This window comes from Orycteropus afer, unplaced genomic scaffold (assembly GCF_000298275.1).
Source record: "Orycteropus afer afer isolate SDZICR_OR568_19922 unplaced genomic scaffold, OryAfe1.0 scaffold00002, whole genome shotgun sequence".
Lineage (NCBI taxonomy): Eukaryota > Metazoa > Chordata > Mammalia > Tubulidentata > Orycteropodidae > Orycteropus > Orycteropus afer.
In genome coordinates this window covers 34,149,642-34,165,042 of record NW_006921589.1, presented here as the reverse complement: position 1 = coordinate 34,165,042, position 15,401 = coordinate 34,149,642, and positions in this window count along the sequence as shown.

Sequence of the window (15,401 nt, the reverse complement as noted above, 5' to 3'; positions counted from 1 at the left end):
AGGGCATGTCTCTTGTATCTCTCTCTTAGCAGCACGTGTCTCTTGCGTCTCTCTCTCTTTCAGCAGGGCATGTCTCTTGTATCTCTCTCTTAGCAGCACGTGTCTCTTGCGTCTCTCTCTCTTTCAGCAGGGCATGTCTCTTGTATCTCTCTCTCTTTCAGCAGCACATGTCTCAGCTGGCAGTGAGAGATTCCTTCTGCCTCTTGAAGGGCTCAATTTGAGCCTGGAATAGTGGCAAAACTAATCAATCCCAACATCAGAATTCTACATACCTGAGAAGAGAGCAAACTTCCCAGAAGATTGCTACCTGCTGCTCCAACAGAAATATACTAGGTGGATAACTTTCACAATCAGCTACTCATGGCAGAGGGAGAGTTACAAAGACTATGGCTAGAAAAGCCATACCATGTAATTTACTACACTGGAGCACATTAACAATTTGCATCAACCAGGGACTCCTGGAGTCAAAATTTGTCTATTTCTTGACAGTTATTGTCAAGCCAGATCTTCCTAGTTGTGTATTTGTACAGTTAATTTTGTGAACCTACTTAGAGGAATTTACATATATCCTTGTTGAATTTTGTCTCTTTTTGCTAAATCATTTTCCTCCTTTTTAGGAGCTCTGGTGGCGTAGTGCCTAAGGCATTTGACTGCTAACCAGAAGTCTGACAGTTCAAACTAACCAACTACTCCTCAGAAGGAAGGTTAGGCAATCTACTTCCATAGTGGTACCACTAATTCAATCTATTAGTGATATTTCTTTTACATATGTATCAACTGCGCATTTGAGAATTGTGCTTTCTCTCCCATTGATAAAATGTTAAGGTATAGCCTTGTGAGTTTCTTCAAGAGATTGCTTGACATCAGTACCTGGATTTTGTTAGTTTATTATTAATTTTAGCTAGTTTTATTATCTTTCACTTTGTTTCTTCCTAGTGCTCAGGAGAGAGCTCTGGTGATGTGGTGCCTAAGGCATTTGACTGCTAACCAGAAGGCTGGTGGTTCAAACCCACCAGCCACTCCGTGGGAGGAAGACTGGGAAATCTACTTCTGTAGAGATACTGACTCAGAAACTCAAGAAGGGGTCGCTATGAGTCGGATACAACTGGACATCAGTGAGAGTTAGTGAGTGGTAGCATAGTGGCTAAAGCACTTGACTGCTAACCAGAAGGCTGGCGGTTCAAACCCACCAGCCACTCCTCGGAAGGAAGGTTGGGCAATCCTACTTCCGTAGTGATACTGCCTCGGAAACCCAAGGAGGGGTCGCTATGAGTCGGGGCCAACTCGACGGCACATAACAACAACAACAACAACAACAGGATGTCTAAGAGGATATTGTCAGGAAAGACAGAGTTAAATGCCTTAGTTATAATACCATTTTTTGTCCACTTACTACCAATCTTAGAATCCTATATGGAAATGAAGCAGGGTCAATTTGGAGTGACTTTTAGATTGCATTAATTTTTCTTTTAAAAAGGTTACTAAAAATAATCATGTCTAAATAGCATTATTTTTCATTTATTTTAAAGGAAAATAACAATTTTACAAAATACATACATACCCCACCTATAATTTCAACTCCTGTGAACTTGTTTCTTTCTAAGAAATTGCTTTTTAGCACATCATTCAGCTCTATTTATGGAATTGTTGCTCTGAAAATGAATTGTTGGGGTGACAGGAAATCACTCCCTGGGTGTCGCTCCAACACATCATTAAAGTCACGCCTCCTGGGATAGACAATAATCAGACAGAGGCATGTCCAAACAATGTGCCTGCACTTCTGTAAAGCCTGACCATGACAGAGAGTGTATGTGCCCATGGTCTTGTGTCACAAAGGGATGTGTTTTCTCTAAGTGGAAAATTCCATATCATTTGACAAGGTTTTTTTCCCCTCTCTCACATAGACTCTTTGACTTTTTTATATTAATGTCTAATGTCTGTCAAATACACAAATGGTGCTTCCTGTACTGTATTTTGCTGTATTCATGCACAAAAGTTATTTTTATATTGCTTTTCACCTTAGACCTTGATAGGAAAATAATTTAAAACAATGCTAGCACTAAGAAACTCAAACCTAGAAGTCAAGGAATAAATTATCACTTTGTAGAAATACTAATATTTGTATAATATATTTTACAAAGTAAATTATAAATTATGTAAATGTAAGAGTATTTGAATTATACTCCTGCATTCACTTAAAAAAAAAAGTTTTCTGGTTATAAGAATAATGAATACTCATTGAATTTGGAAGGTACTGAAATAGGTAAAAAGAAATAAAACAAAAGTCAGCTATAATTTTACTACACAGAAATTATCACTATTAGTATTTGATGTGTTTTCCTTCTAGATATGCAAGCATGTGTACATGTGTTTGTGTGTGTGTGTGTGTTTTAAACAAAAGGAGCCTTGATGACATAATGGTTAAATGTTTTTGGCTGATAACCAAAAGGTTGATGGTTTGAATCGCCCTGTGGCTCCACAGGGGAAAGACGTGGTAATCTGCTTCTGTAAAGATTACAGCCAGGAAAACCCCATGGGAGCAGTTCTGCTCTGTCACATGGGGTTGCTGTGAGCTGGAATTGACTGGATGGTGCTCCACAACAACAATAGCCTCGTGGTGGACGTAGGAAACTTGTACTGAAGAAGCATATGGCATAGTAGTTAAAAGGGCTTTGGATTCTGGCACTTTATCATTCCAGTCCTGGCTACGCTACTTTTGTAAACCAAATAAAAAAACCCACTGTTGTTGAGTTGGTTCTGACTCATAGCGACCCCCATTGGGTTTCCAAGACAGTGAATCTTTACAAGAGTAGATTGCCCCACCTTTGCTTCCATGGAGCGGGTTTGAATCACCACCCTTAAGATGCCTTAGGCAATGTGCCATCAGAGTTCCTTTGCTACGTATGTTGCTTAAACTCTCTAAACTTCATTTTCTTCCATAAAATGAGGATATTAATAGTATGCCTTGTAGGTTTATTGTAAGAATTAAATAAGATAATGCATTAAAGTTCAAAGCATGATATTTGGCCCGTAGTAAATGCTCAGTAAATGTGAGCTACAATTATTTTACACTTTTTTTTTTTTTCAGACCTGCCTTCTTTACTTAAATTCTGGGATGAAAGTTTCCCTTGTCATGAAATATTATTTGAAAAATATTTGGAATGACTGCATAAATCTCCCTTATTATGATCATTTCCCTTTTGTTAGACAATTTCCAATTCTTTGCTGTCATATAAAGTACCATAGTTAAAATCCTTTACATTAATTTTGTTCATACATGACAGATTCAAAATAAAATGGCATTTAATGGAGAAGCAGGAAAAATCTAACAATTCCTTTAAAAAACCCCAAAAAACATTGCTGTTGAGTGTTTCCAACTCACATGACCCTATGGCACAGAGTATAACTGCCTTACAGGGTTTTCAAGTCTATAAATCTTTGCAGAAGCAGACTGCCACATCTTTCTCTTGCAGAGCAGTTGGTAGGTTTGAGCTGTGGACCTTTCGGTTGGCAGCCAAGTACTTAAACACTGCACCATCAGGGCTTCTACACACTACTAATGTCGCAGGTTATATGCTGTGTGTTTTACTGTACAATTCTCATTTAACTAATTTTTTTTTCTCTAGATGCATCACCATTAACAATTTCATGTGTACTCTTCTAGAAATGGTTATGCGTACGTGAACATGTAAAAACACAAATGGTAGCATTTAGGTACTGTTTCATAACTAGTATCTTTACATAATAATGTATTTTCAGTATATCTTGGAAAACTTTTCTTTTCTTTTTTTTTCATTTTTCTCACCCAAGTTAATATGTGTCTACCTTGTAGTTCTTAATATCCTGACACAACTCATCTAGTTTGGTCGTTGATGTTTGATGGCTAAATCTGTGCTTTAGATGGTCTCTAAATTCAAGTGGAATATAATCAAGGTTGTATTTTGGCTCTCCTGGACATTTTTTAATTTTCTTCAGCTTCACCTTGAACTTGCATATGAGCAATTGATGGTCTGTTCTGCAGTCAGCTTCTGGCCTTGTTTTGATTAATAATACTGAGCTTCTCCATCACCTCTTCCCACAGATGTAGTCAATTTGATTCCTGTGTATTCCATCTGGTGAGGTCCACCTGTGGAATTACGATTTATGTTGTTGCAATGAATAAGTCATTAATCTTACAAAATTATATCATGAGGTGTCTGGCATTATTTCTATCACCAAGGCCATATTTTTCTAACTACCAATGATTCTTCATTTCCAACTTTTACATTCCACTCACCAATAAATATCAATACATCTGGATTACATATTTGGTCAGTTTCAACTGCAGAAGTTGTATAAATCTTCAATTTCTTCATCTGTGGCTTTAGTAGTTGTTGGAAAATTTGAATGATGGTAATATTAACTAGTCTTCCTTGTAGGCATATGGATATTATCCTATCACTTATAGCATTATACTTCAGGACAGATCTTGAAATGTTCTTTTGATGATGAACGCAACACTGTTCCTATTCAATTTGTTGTTTCTGGCATAGAAGACTTATGATTATCTGATTAAAAATTGCTAATACCAGTCCATTTCGGCTCACTAACGTCTAGAATGTCAATCTCTATGTGTTCCATTTCATTTTTAACAACTTCCAATTTTCCTAGATTCATATTTTATACATTCCACATTCTGATTATTATTGAATGTTTGCAGCTTTTTCTTCTCATTTTGAGTCATGACACATCAGCAAATTAAGGTCCAGAAAGCTTTACTTTATCCACATCATTAAAGTCAATTCTACTTTGAGGAGGCAGCTCTTCCATAGTTGCATTTTTAGGGCCTTCCAACCTGAGGGACTCATCTTTTGGCAGTATGACAGTGTTTCACAGTTACTCGTAAAATTTTTCAGTAATATATCAGAGAGTGTTTCACTGATATTCATAAGGTTTTCAGTGGCCTATTTTTTCAGAAGTGGATGACCTCTTTCTTCTTCTCAGTCTGTCTTAGTCTGGAAGCTTTGCTGAAACCTTTCCACCATGGGTGGCCTTGCTGGTATTTGAAATACATCACAGCAACACACAAGCCACCATAGTAAGACAAACTGACAGATAAATTAAAGAGACATGATACAAAGAAAAGACCAAAATTGGTGTCAGAAGAGACTCTGAAATTTCCTCTTGAACAAAGTATGTTGTTGTTGTTATTTGCTGTCGAGTCGGCCCCGACTCATAGCGACCCCTCCTTGGGTTTCCGAGGCGGTATCACTATGGAAGTAGGATTGCCCAACCTTCCTTCCGAGGAGTGGCTGGTGTGTTTGAACCGCCAGCCTTCTGGTTAGCAGTCAAGTGCCTTAGGCACTATTCTACCAGAGCAAAGTATAGTTAAAGCAAATGGAAGAAATAGTTAAAAAAAAAAATAAAAACCAGAAGATTTCAAAGGGTGGCTCTAGAAGACAAACTAAAGTGTTATAATAAAATGTACAAAGACTTGGAATTAGAAAACCAAAAGGGAAGAACATGCTTGGCATTCTTAAGCTAAAATAACTGAGAAAAGAAAAAAAGCGAAGCCTTCAGTTATGATACTGAAGGATTCTATGGGCAAAATAAAGGAGCTCTGGTGGTATAGTGCCTAAGGCATTTGACTGCCAGCCAGAACAGTTCAAACCCATCAGCCACTCCGTAGAAGGAAGACAGGGCAATATACTTCCATAAAGATTTACCTCCTCATACCCCATGATTACTATGAGTTGCACTGATTCGATGGCAGTGAGTTTGTTTGTTTTTTGATGGGCAAAATATTGAATGATACAGGAAGCATTGATAGAAGATGGAAGGAATACACGGAGTCACTGTACCAAAAAGAACTGGTCGATCTTCATCCATTTCAGGAGGTAGCATATGATCAGGAACCAATGGTATTGAGAAAAGAAGTCCAAGCTGCACTGAAGGAATTGGCAAAAAACAAGGCTCCAGGAATTGTTATAATACCCATTGAGATGTTTTAACAAATGGATGCAGCAATGGAGGTGCTCACTTATTTATACTAAGAAATTTGGAAGAACTACCTGGCCAACTGACTGGAAGAGATCCATATTTGTGTCCATTCCAAAGAAGAGTGATCCAACAGCATATGAAAATTATAGAACTATATCATAGTATCACACACAAGTAAACTTTTGCTGGAGATAATTCAAACACAGTTGCAGCATTACTTCGACAGGGAGCTGCCAGAAATTCAAGCTGGGTTCAGAAGGGGGTGTGGAATGAGGGATGCCTTTGCTGAAGTCAAGTGGATCTTGACTGATAGCAAAAGGAATACCAGAAAGATGTTTTATTGACTATGCAAAGGCATTCAACTGTGTGGATCATAACAAAGTATGGATGACATTGCAAAGTATGGGAATTCCAGAACACTTAATTGCACTAATGAGGAACCTGTACATAGACCAAGAGGCTGCCATTCAAAAGAGAACAAGGGGATACTTCATGGTTTAAAACCAGGAAGGCTGTGCATCAGGGTTTTATACTTTCACCATACTTATTCAGTCTGTATGCTTAGCAAATAATCTGAGAAGCTGGACTATATGAAGAAGAACAACATGGCATCAGGATTGGAGGAAGACTCATTAACAACCTAAGATACACAGATGACATTACCTTGCTTGCTGCAACTGAACATGACTTGAAGCACTTACTGATGAAAATCAAAGACTCCTCCAGCCTTCATTATGGATTACACTTCAACATAAAGAAAACTAAAATCCTCTTAACTAGACCAATAAGCAACATCATAATAAATGGAGAAAGGATTAACATTCTCAAGGATTTCATTTATCTTGGATCCACATTCAATACCCATGGAAGCAGCAGTCAAGAAATCAAATGACTTAACTGAATTAGGCAAACCTGCTGCAAAATATCTCTTTAAAGTATTAAAGTGCAACGATGTTACTTTGAAGACTAATATGCACCCAACCCAAGCCAGGTATTTTCAGTCACCTCATATGTGTATGAAAGCTGAACAAGAATAAAGAAGACTGGAGAAAAATTGATGCCTTTGAATTGTGGTGTTGGTGAAGAATACTGAAAATACCATGGACTGCCAGAGAACTAACAAATCTGCCCTGGAAGCCAGAATGCTCCTTGGAAGTGAGAATGGCCAGATTTCATCTCATATACTATGGTCATGTTGTTAGCAGGGACCTGTCTGTGGAGAAGGATATCATGCTTGGTAAAGTGGAGGGTCAGAGAAAAAGGGGAAGACGCTCGATGAAATAGATTGACACAGTGACTGCAGCGATGCTCTCAAGCATAGGAGGGGTTGTGAGGATAGTGCAGGACCAGGTGTGTTTTGCGCTGTTGTACGTGGGATCACCATGAGCAGCTATGACTCAACAGCACCTAACAACAGCAACAACCCTCTAGTTAGTGCTTTATCCTCCTTTCCCTCCCACGACTGGTAACTGTTGAAGAATATTTCTTTTTGTGTGCAACCCTTTTCTTGACTTTTTACAAGGGTGGCTTCATAGAATATTTATCCTTTTGTTACTGATGATTTCACTCAGCATAATGTCCTCTATGTTCATCCATGTCATGAGATGTTTCACAGATTCATTGTTGTTCTTTAACGTTACATACTATTCCATTGTATGTATGTACCATAGTTTGTTGATCCATTCTTCTATTGATGTGTATTTAAGTTGATTTTACCTTTTTGCTATTGTGAGTAGTGCTGCAATGAATGTGTGTGTGCACATATCTGTTCGTGTCATAGCTCTTAATTCTCTGGGATATATACATAGTAGTGGGACTACTGGATCATATGATATTTCTATTTTCAGATTTTTAAGGAAGTGCCATACCATTTTCCACGGTGGTTTTGCCATTTTCCAGTCCTACCGGCACTGTAGGAGGGTTCTACTCCACACTCTTGCCAGTATTTGTTGTTTTCTATTTTTTGAACTTTGCTATTATTAGTGCTAAGGTGAGATGATATCTCATTATTGTTTTGATTTGCATCTCTCTCATGGCTAATGATCATGAGTGTTTCTTCATGTGTTTATTAGCTGCCTGAGTGTTGTCTTTGGTGGAGTATCTGTTCATATCCTCTGCCCATTTTTTAATTGGATTTTTTGTCTTTTTTTTGTTAAGGTATGTTGAAGTTTTCTATAAATTTTAGAGATTAGCCCATTGTCTGATATGTTGTTGCCAAAAATCTTTTCCCCCAGTCTGTGGGTTCTCTTTTTACTCTTTTGGTGAAATCTTTTGATGTGCATAAATGTCTAATTTTTAGTAGGTCTTAAGCATCTGCTTTGTCTTCTGGTGTTTGTGCAGTTTTAGTTATGTTTGGTAGTATATTCATGCCCTGAATTATAGCTCCTAAGTTTGTACGTATTTTTCTTTGATTGTCTTTATGGGTTTAGGTTTTACGTTCAGGTCTTTGATCCAGGTTGAGTTCATTTTTGTATGTGGTGTGAGATAATGGGTCCTGTTTCATTTCTGTGCAAATGGATATCCACTTTTGCCAGCATCATTTATTAAAAAGACTATCTCATTTAACTCTTGCAAAACTGTTTTGACATAAACCTGTTACCCCCATTTTTCAGATGAGAAAGCTTTGAGGGGAGATAAGTAGTTTGCCTAAGGTCACAGTGATAGTGGTGGTGGAGATGGTATTTGAAGCCAGCTGTCTGATTTCAAAGCTTAAGCTTTTCCATTCTGGCATGCAGTTCATGCCTATCTTTTTGAGGCTGGTAGAATGAATAGTTACATTGTGCTTTCTATAAAATGTCACTTGGTACCACGTAAAAGATAGGATTCTTGGCTGGAACTCTTGGCTTACTCATTATATTACCTCTTGCATGCATGTGTTCTTATATGTTTTGGAACCAAGCCTCATTAAAATGGTGTGTGAACTAAAGGAAATATAACACTAATGGGATTATATGAAAGAAAACCTCAAGAAATAAAAATATTTAGTCAATAATATAAAACTCTTCTTTGTTTCAGTTGTATGGACTAGGCCAGAATTACACATCTCCTGAAGAGTCAGAGTATTTCCCATCAGTCGTTTAAGGAATGAAATAATTATAACAGCCAAGATAAATTGGTGCTGTCAAAAGGAGTTGTAAGTTTCATTGCTTGTGTATCAGAAGAATCCTTTTTCCATCCAAAATTAAGGTTTAGAAGGGGAAAAAAAATCTTTAGGTAGGGTAATCTATAAGAAGATGCTTCTGAAAAGAGCTGTGGTATTAATGTGGTTACTATAGATAGAAGTATAGGGATAGGGGAGATATGAAGTATATAGGATGAACTACCAAAGAATTACTTGGTGAACTGACAGACTGTCTTTTAAAAATCAGCCATTTGGAACATTTATCTTGGCACCTCTCAAATGTGAGTTACATACAGCATGAAGTGTGGCAGTCAATTTTGTGTGAAAAATGCATAATTAATATGAAGATCACGGTACAGGTATTGCCAGTCAGTACTTAACACACAATTTCTTTGAACAAAGAAACAATTGAAGTTGTCTTTAGTAGGATGATCCTGGTTTGTCATTTTGTAGGTTTTTGTTCTTAGAAAAGAAAGGAAGAAACCCTAGTAAGTAATATTTCATACCCAACAATATATTGTTGCAGCATTTATAACCAACTATTGTCTAGTCAAGACAGCTATGTTTGGTTTTTGCATTCATGAATTTTTATAGCCCTTGAACCTGCACACTCTTGTTTTAGAATTATTCCACTTCTCCTTCAGCCATTTTATTGCTTGTAAGGGAATACAATCACCAATTTGGCCTGTTGGTAGTATTTCCCCCATCGTGGTGTTATAGATGGCGAGAATCCAACACATTAAGTGTGGGCACCTAATTGGCACAGTGGATAAGAGCTTGCCTGCTAACTGGAAGGTTGGCTGTTCAAATCTGCCAACTGCTCAGTGGGAGAAAGATGTGACAACCTGCTCCTTAACAAACCCTCCAGCCACTCCTCGGAAGGAAGATAAGGCAATCTAGTTCCGTAGAGATACCACCTTGGAAACCCAAGGAGGGGTTGCAATGAGTCGGAATCGACTCCATGGCAGTGAATTTTTTTTTTTTTTAAACCCTACGGGACAGTTCTACTTTGTCTTAAGCTCTGGGGTCATTGTGAGCTGGAATCAACTTGACGGCAATGTTTTGTTTTGTTTTACTTTTTAATAATACCACCACCACCTGTAGTGAATAGCTAGGATTGTGAACAAAGAATTAGACATGGAATCTGCAGGTTGGACTCAAGAGGTGGCTCCATTGCTTAGTAGCTGTGTCTCCTTGGGCAAAGTGCTATGCTCTGCTGTTTCTAAGTCTCAGCTTCCTCAGCTGTCACATGGAGATAAAGGTCATTTGAAGAATCAGATATATTGAACAAACTCCCTGGTTAACTCAAAAGTGCTTTTACGACTAGTTTCTAAGCTATTAATTAGTGGCCTCAGAGCAGTCTCTTAGAGGAGGAGTTATCAATTTACCATCTAAACTATCTTCAAATGAAGAACGGAATTATTTGTAAAAATACACCGTTCCTTGAGCTAACCTCACCAGACCTTTCTACCTCTTTGCTTCTAATTCACACAGTAATAAATGAGTAGGCCTTTGTCTCTCTCTTGGAAGCCCCTGGTGTCTAACTTGGAGCTTCTTAAGGCTCAGACGCCTACCCCCACCCAGGGGCATACTCCTTTCCTGGGGAAGGTGGTCCTTTGCTTTAAATAAGTAGTTCCTTTGTACACAATAAAGATCTTTATAGAAAGAAGTATTTAGATCTGTTTTGTTGTCTGTGTTGTTCCAAGAATTATATATTTGGCTTTCAATAATAATAATAATAAAATCGCAAAGAAAAAGACTGTAAAATAAAAAAATATATATTCTAGTAATATTGCATTAGAAAAAATTATAGGAAACTTTGATTATTAATCATGTGGGCAGAGGAGAGAAGGAAAGAGAATGAGAAGTTGGGAACTTTGACACTGGCTGGTATCCATGTAGTCTCTGAGTTCTTTCCCCAGCCCTGATCATGTATATATAAAAGCCAAAAAGTTGCTTTTGGGTCAGGCTGCAAGAGAGTAAATCCCAAGCTTGGTGCTACACTTACTCTCTTTCCCTGGCCTGCTGTGGGCTAACCTCCTTGACTTTTATTGCCTCCCAGAAAGTCATGGTGGCCATTTCCCTTGGTCATTTAGAAGGACAGGATTTGTTCATTGGCTGCCCTAGCTTGGTCTGTACTATAGAACCCTCATGAAGGCACTTTCAGGAATTATGATTGAAGTGGCTTTGTGGAGTTTCCCAGCTATGGGAGTGTATAAGCTACAAGTGTTGGACATTTTAGGCAAGCCCCTGTGACCACTGGGCAGGCAGGGCCCAGTGGAAAGCCCACTGGTTGCAGAATTGCTCAAGCATGCCAGATGGTGATGGCCAAGTCTGCTTGCTAGACTCATTTGGCATGAATCTCCAAGTTTTATTTCTCCTTCTACCCAGGAGACTATTCTGAATATCTCTTCATTTGCTGTGCTACCACATTTTATTCAGCTCATTTTTTCATCAGCTATTCCCTCAGTGTCTGCTGTGTATTAGGCACTATGAGGAATGAGCCAGATATTGAAAAGGAGGGTACTGTATACCATAAGGAGCTCTGGTAGCATTTGACTGCTAACCAGAAGGCTGGCGGTTCAAACCCATCAGCCACTCCTCAGAAAGAAGGTTGGGCAATCTACTTCCGTAGTGATACCGCCTCAGAAACCCAAGAAGGGATCACTATGAGTTGGATACAACTCAATGGCAGTGCGTTTGTGTGTGTGTGTGTGTGTGTGTGTGTGGTTGCATACCGTAGGTAGAAAGCAAGATATTATGCCTCCAGAAACGAGAGAAGGAAGAGGTTAAGTACGTAATGATTTCTTTTGCTTTTTCTTTTTTGCTGTATTTCCTGCAATAAATTGTACTATATAAAAATCTATACCAATATTCATTTAGGTACCAAATCCCATAATACCATAATAATTAAGATCCTTGTTATCTGGGACTCAGGCAAGCATCAGTAAACCACAATTCCAATACAGTAGAAGACTTTGGACAGTCCTTTGGAGTGAGCTGAAATGGGTTTTGACCTATATATCGGGCATTTTATGGTTTTTGATATTTTTCATTTTCACGTGTCAACAAATACCTCACTTGATATTAAAGCCAGTTAAATCAATATTTCTTGCCGTTGTCAAAGGACAACAACATATATCCAAGGACAACATATCCCCAACAGCCATATTTTGTTGAGTACTTATATTTTACCATATACTTTCACATGAATAAGGTGAAAATATCAACCTAGCTACCATAAAAAAAAAAAAAAAAGAGAGAGAGAGAATCTATACTCTTGTCCCTCATTTCTTATTTAAGCAAGTCCATAATTTTTTTTTTTGCTCACTGTAATCATAAGGAATGACAACATGGAAAATATCTTAATTGTGGTAGCATTTTTCTTTATCCTCAAAAATGGGTCTGCTTTAACACTTTTCCCAACTCCCATCCCAACTGGAGGATTTCTGAACACAGCAGTAAAACATTGGGTACAGGTAACCCCGAGAATTTCAGACTATAGGAATCTTATAACACTTACAATGGGAAGGAGAGCACGGTAGATGCCCATTCCTATTTTCTTACTGAAATTTTAACTGGTAGAGGAGCTTGGAAAGTTACCTGTTACAAACAAACTCACAATATTCACATTAGCAAATGTCCTGAAGCCTCAGTTTATAAACACCAACAAATCTGTTTACTGTTTGTTATCAGAAAAGCTAACTTGCATTCCCTGTGTACTATACTTTGGTGTTCATGTAGAGGGACACAGGTGCTTTGGCTGTTACATGTTGCAAAAACGTCGAGGAGGCCACATGTTCTGACATCCTCTAATCCCACAAGAGGAAGACAGGATTACCAGCAGTAACCCAAGGCCTATTCCTACACAGCCAGACATGCTGCCTTCCTCCAGCCCTTTCTCCAACCGTTCCTCCCAAAGCACCCACCACCTTTCTCTTGGGTTCGATAATTCACTGCATTGGCCACACAGAACTCACAGATTATGAGGTTTATTAGGGCAGCACCAAAGGCTACAATTCTAGTTAAGGAAAAATGCTCAGTCTCTCTCCCAGCCCACTGTCCCTCAGCCAACAGTCTCTCACAGTCTCTTTCCCAGCAGTGCCGGTCCCTCCATGTCTCACTCAGCAATGCGTGTCTCTTGCGTCTCTTTCCCAGCAACGCGTGTCTCAGGAGCGCGTGTCTTTTTCAGCAGCATGTCTTCCTCAACCAGCAGTCAGAGAGTTCTGCCTCTAGGAGGCCTCCTTTTGAGCCCGGCAGGGTGGTCAAACTAGCCAATCCCAGCACCAGAACTCTAAGCACCTGAGAGAGAGTGGGCACCTCCCAGAACATTGTTCTGTGCCACGCCCAACAGATGTACTCCACGTGGATAACATTTACAATCAGGAGCTCCTCAGTTGCTCATTCCGCCACCGAGTTTACAATGACTTGTGGGTAGAAAAGCTATACTAAGTAATTTACTACACTGCACATGTGAAATCTGACCTCCCGAATTTCTGTTTTTCCTAGAGCACTCAAGACCCCAGACTGCTTTCAGAAACATCTCCGTGGATTCCCAGGTTAGTAGAGGTGGTCGTTCCCCTTCTCCATGTTCTCCATGTTGTCCTCCTGCAGCAGCCTCTTGCAGCCTTGGCTGCCTGTCTGATTCTCAGCACCAGGATTCCCATTTGCAGTGCCTAAGGCATTTGACTGCTAACCAGAAGGCTGGCAGTTCAAACCCACCAGCCACTTCCCGGAAGGAAAGTTGGGCAATCTACTTCCATAGTGATACTGCCTCAGAAACCCAAGGAGGGGTCTCTATGAGTCAGATCCGACTCCACGGCAGTGGTTGCATTGTGTTTGCATTTAGTCTGAAGCTGCCGTTAAGTGGAGTGTCCAGTTTGCTAAACAACCTAAAGGTTGATGGTTCAAACCCATCCAGATTTGCCCAGCAGAAAGACCTAGTAATCTGTTTGCAAAAGGTCACAGCCATGAAAACCCCCTGGAGTGCTGTTCTGTTCTGCAACTCATTGGATGGCTGTGAGTTGCAATCGGCCTAATAGCAACTGGTTTCTTCTATTTTTGGTTGAGTTCGAAGTCATTCTTGATAGGGTAGCAGGGGACCAGTGGGCATAAGGCACTCTTCCTACCTACATCTCCCCTCACCTACACCCCCGTACATCCACCTACATTGTCCTATCCTCACCCACATCCCTCTTCCCCCACCTCCATGCCCTTATTCTCACCTTCATCCTCCTCCCCTCATCTACATTCCTCTACTCTCATTCACATCTCTCTACCCTCACCTGAATCCCCTACCCCCACCCCCATCCTCCTGCCACCACCTATATCTACCTGTTGTTGTTGTTATGTGCCGTTGAGTTGGCCCCGATTCATAGCGACCCCTCCTTGGGTTTCTGAGGCAGTATCATTACGGCAGTAGGATTGCTCAACCTTCCTTCCGAGGAGTGGCTGGTGGGTTTGAACCGCCAGCCATCTGGTTAGCAGGCAAGTGTCTTAGCCACTATGCTGTATCTACCTACCCCAGCTATATTAACATTTCTAGGAATTTCTTCAGAGTAGTTTCATGTATTTAAAATACTTCGAAGTACAAAAAAAGAAGAAAGTCTTTTGTAGCTATCCTTGTGATGCAGAGAAGAATTATGGCTCAGAGTGGAGCCAGACTGCCTGGCTTTCCGTCCTGGGAGTGATAGCCATTCTTGCTGTCGTTGTCGGAGAATGTGCTCCAGCAAAATCTAAAAACCTGGCTTGCAATTGGCAGTGCTCAGGCAGCATTGACTGGGAGAGTAAGGACACAGGCTTTTTAGCCAGATTGCCTGGCTTTGCATCCTGCTTCTGCTGCCCATAATTGTGCAGTTTTGGCCTATCTCTTACTTCTCTGAGCCTCAGGTTCCTTCTGCCTTAGATGTGGATAATTGTACCACTTTTTGCTGAGTTGTTGGGACAATTCAAACTCATTATGTAAAATGAACTTAAACAAGCTTGACATTCAATTAATGCTAATTCTTACTGTTATCAGTTACTGATATTTGAGTGGGTACATAAAAATCATTTGTTGGACAGAAATTATATTGTTGTTTTTGGTTCATACGTTTCCTGAATTGTTTAAATTACCGTGCTTCACAAGCTACATATTTACTGTGAGAAGATCGTGTCTGGTCCAGACTCTATCAAATGATTGTATATTCCAAATTGAGGTAGTCTAAGTTAATGAGGTTTTACGGCACACAGTATTTCCATGAATGTTTAATCTAAACTTGAGTTTTTTCCATAAACCTGAAACTTCAGGAGTAAGATGACT